The 4,010-nt window shown below is 42.2% G+C and overlaps 1 pseudogene; it reads right to left on the reverse strand.

Moving 5' to 3' along the window:
• Nucleotides 1-1,621: 1,621 nt before the first annotated feature.
• On the reverse strand, nucleotides 1,622-3,660 carry LOC123609930 (annotated as a pseudogene).
• Between the last annotated feature and the right edge of the window lie 350 nt (nucleotides 3,661-4,010).

Below are 4,010 nucleotides of genomic sequence, written 5' to 3' on the forward strand. Positions count from 1 at the left end.
GCAATAAATAATTTACCAAAGATAAATTTTGTGCTTTTATTACGTAATTTTCCTCGTTATTTTCTCTATCCGTACAATTAAAAGCCTTATAAAATATGCAAATTTATTTACAAAAAAACTGAACCAGCATAATTTAAACATCCTTGTTTTTCAAAATTCCTTCTAAACAGTTTTCAGAAATCTTCAAAGATTGTTTATTTTTTTCTCTCTTCTTCAAGGCTTTTGTATGTGTGTGTTTGTGTTGTTTAGTTGTTTTAGGATGAAAGTTCCCAGGTCTCCCTTGCCTGGAAAATCTCTGGAAGGTGATGAAGCGGAAAGGGTTGAGGGTTTGCAGAGAGAGGATGATCTGATAGTGCATCCAGATCTCAGTGCAAGGCAGGCAAGAGCTGGTGGAGGGCCTTTACTGCCTGGGGCACAGCCTCCACCAGTGGTGGGCACCCAGGAGCCTGCAAGTCTGGGTGAGGCTGGCCTGGCTCTGGGGGTCAATGGCTTCCGAGAGCATGCAGGGAGAAGGGATTCGCCCTGAGACTCAACTCTGCAAAAGTACAGCACTACAACTTCTGGGATTTTAGCAGTAATGCTAACATCTATAGGGTTTTTTTTTTCCTTTAATTTTTTAAAATCTGCATTCTCCTAATTTTTCCTCTATTTTATAGGTATTTCAAATGCTTTTTAAAAAATTCTGTATACTTATTAGGATTTTAAGAGGGGAAAGAGAAGCATTTACAAACTTTTCACAATTATCTTGCTTCTGTCAGTCCCTTTTTTCACCTCCTTGTTTTCTCACACTTCATGGTTAAAGTGTTTTAATATTTTTGTTACTATCTCCAAACACCCACCCATTTGTTCATCTTAATGGCTCCATCCAGACATATGATACATAAAACTGTAGGAAAGCGTCATAGACTTGAACAAGGATAATGAAGGCACCTCTCAAAGTATAAAAGAACTATTATTTTACTCTTTTAAAAGCACTGAAGCATTTTCCCCTTTTTGGTTTTTTTTTTTTTTTTTTGGTTTTTAAACTTCATTTTTCATTATATTTTTCAGACAATCATGCTAAGCTGTCTCAAGAACACCCACGCTTCGGGAAGGAGGTTCTCCTCCATGACCCCTCTGGTTGACATCGAGCTACACATCTGCAATAAAAAGTTTGGTCCTTTGGTCCCCAAATAGCTAAAGGAATAATAGAGATGCTCATTGGCGTCTTCCTAGCTGTCCCCTGGGAACCACCCCGGCCACACAACTTGCCCTAGCCTGCCCCAGCCTGCCCCAGCTTGCCCTAGAGCCCTCAGGCTAGAAAAGCTCTGGGGATCAGTAAGCTGCGTTTCTTCCTGATTCTCAGCCCTTCAGCATCCCCGTCTGGTCTCAAGTTATTTTGTTGGGAAGATGCCATTTTTTGTGCTCCCCCCCCCCATTTTTCTTCATTGTCTTCTTCTTTACGTCATATAGATTTTCCCCCAAGCACGTGCCCTCTGAATCTCACAGTTACTATACTTTCCTTAACGAAATATTAGTTCACTGAGTGTCTGTTGTCCTCAGCTTGATTGATATTGGCTGATACGTCAAAAGTTCTCATTTTCAAATAGAGAGAGAGAGGTTTGTTTTTTAATGTAGCCCATTAAGCATCCTGCCCTGCACGTGTCCTGGTCTTCCCCCCGGGGTGACGGGAGAGACCTGTAGATGCACCGGAAGGGCGATTGGCGTCTCTGGGCCGCTTCTGCTGCACTTTGAGCCTCTCATGCCCCCCTGGAAGACGTTCACGGCCTGGCTGACGGTTTGCACGCTGGCTGGGAGGTTGGAGCTCACAGAGCCTTCTCTCTGTTGCTGGGGGATCAATGGAAGTTACTGAGGAAAGGCCTGTCTTATCTGACCATAGTTGGCACAATAGGCAGTGGGACCCGAACTTTTGATTCCAGTAGCCTGTTGCAGGGAGCCTGTGGTGGTGGGCCTCTGTGTTGGGTAGGGGGGTAGGGATACCAGTGGGAAACTGTTTCCACCGTAGCTTGCCCACTGGCCTGTTGGGGAGGCCCGTGAAGCCGGTCACCCCAGTAGGGGATGGGGCGCTAGGCATGCACAGCTGGTGAAGTGATGCCCGGAGAGGTGCTGCCGCCTGAAGCTGGGGTTACGGTGAGGCCGCCAGGACGTTCATCTTGAGGGCCACCATCTGTTGCATCTGAGCAGCAGTGAAGGCAGCCATGGGGTTCAGGTGGCCATCCGGCACAAATGACGCCATCAGTGCCTCTTGCTGCTATATCAGTGCTGGTGTGTGGGTGCTGGGAGCCCCGAATGGGATGGCCATGGGATTGAACATGCCCACCTGGCCAGTTATCTGCTGCATTTTTAGCATCATGTACTCTTGTCAGTGTGGCAAGATTGACCACCAGACTGGATGAGGCTCCTGGAATAGTCTAGCTCTTTATTTCATTTTTTTTTTTTTATGTGTTTTTAACACTAAGAAAATTCTCTGGGACCTTCCTCCATTTGATTGATTTGATCTCTGGTACTGGCCATTTTTCTCTTCTGCCTGTTAGTTAAAATAATTTTAATTTTACCTTGCCAAATTTATTTGCAGCTTATAGGAAATCAAATTCTTTTTTATAAGAGAAATATTATCCTAACCACTCTGATGAAATTATTTATACTTACATAAAGTCTTTGTCTTTCTTATTAATTCTGTCACTTCAGCTGTTAATTCTTTAGTTTGTTAATTTTGGAACTTAAATTAATGTTCTAATTTTTTTCTGAACCTTATTCTTTTCTCCAGATTTTCAGAAAGATGGTCTTTGAGGAATTGCCTTCCGCCCCTATTCACACTTTCTGTGTTTCTCTGTGTATTTTAAGGAAAGGGGAATGGTATTTCTTAGAGTTCCTGGCCAGCTTGTTTCAGGCTGGGCTCTACCAATGGTTGGAGGAGGAGAAGGCGGTTGATATCAGCATTAATACAGCAGTAGCTAACACCAATTCAAGAGCAAGCCTCTTTTCCACAGTAGTCAGAGTCGGCTCCTTGTCTTCCTTGGTGGTCTTGTTAATCCCACCTGGAACTTTTTGCGGGGTTCATACTTTACCTTGGGTGGTTCCTTCCCCATGTTGCCTATCAATGGTGGGGCCGTTTATCAAGGTCTAGGTACAGCTCTGCTACTTCTCTTTTCATTGTGGGTTCCAGGAAATAAGCCCCTCCCTTTTGTGCCTCAGACCTGCAGATCATAGCTCTTTCCTGTAGTTACTAACATCCGAGTTACCTCACTATTTTCCTTTTGCTCTCATAGGCCTTCCAATACCCATGTAACCAATTCTCTGCATTAAATTTTCTGTGAAATACCTTAAATGGTTTCTGTTTTCCTTATTGGCCTTTGAATATGTTCTTCTTATTTGTCTTTGGAAACTTATTATATAGAGTTGCCAGATAAAATAGAAGATACAATATTTAGTATATACTTATAGTGAGAAATTAGTCATTGCCTATCTGAAATGTAAATTGAACTGAATGTCCTAAATATTTATTTCTTAAATCTGACAGCACTATGATTATATTCTCTACCAACCTGCTCCTTTGGTTATGGTACATTATGGTTTGGAATATGCCACTGAGAGAGATGTGCTGTTGCTGGTCTTCTGTAGGAGGTTTCTCACCTTGAGGGATGTATCCACCTGAAGCATCGTTATCCCTATCCAGTTCTACTGCCAGCACTCATTGCCTTAGACTAGGAACAAGTGAAGATGCTGCTGCAAAACAGCACACTTTGGGTTTAGGGAGCCATACTGTGTTGGCATTCATCATATGAAGTCATTAATGTTAACTGACAGTTTTCTTAAAATAATCCATGTGGGTTTGTCTTGAGTAATTTTTTATTTGAAGATTTATAGTTTATTTTTCTTCCATTCAATTGAGCTAAATGTGTGCATCTGTTTATTGGATAATTCCTATGTGAAAATATTAAAACATTTAACTTACTGATCTCTAAATAAAGTAGGTCACATATGCCTGCTACCTTTTCCTGTAATGCTGT

Source organism: Leopardus geoffroyi, chromosome B2, assembly GCF_018350155.1.
Source record: "Leopardus geoffroyi isolate Oge1 chromosome B2, O.geoffroyi_Oge1_pat1.0, whole genome shotgun sequence".
Lineage (NCBI taxonomy): Eukaryota > Metazoa > Chordata > Mammalia > Carnivora > Felidae > Leopardus > Leopardus geoffroyi.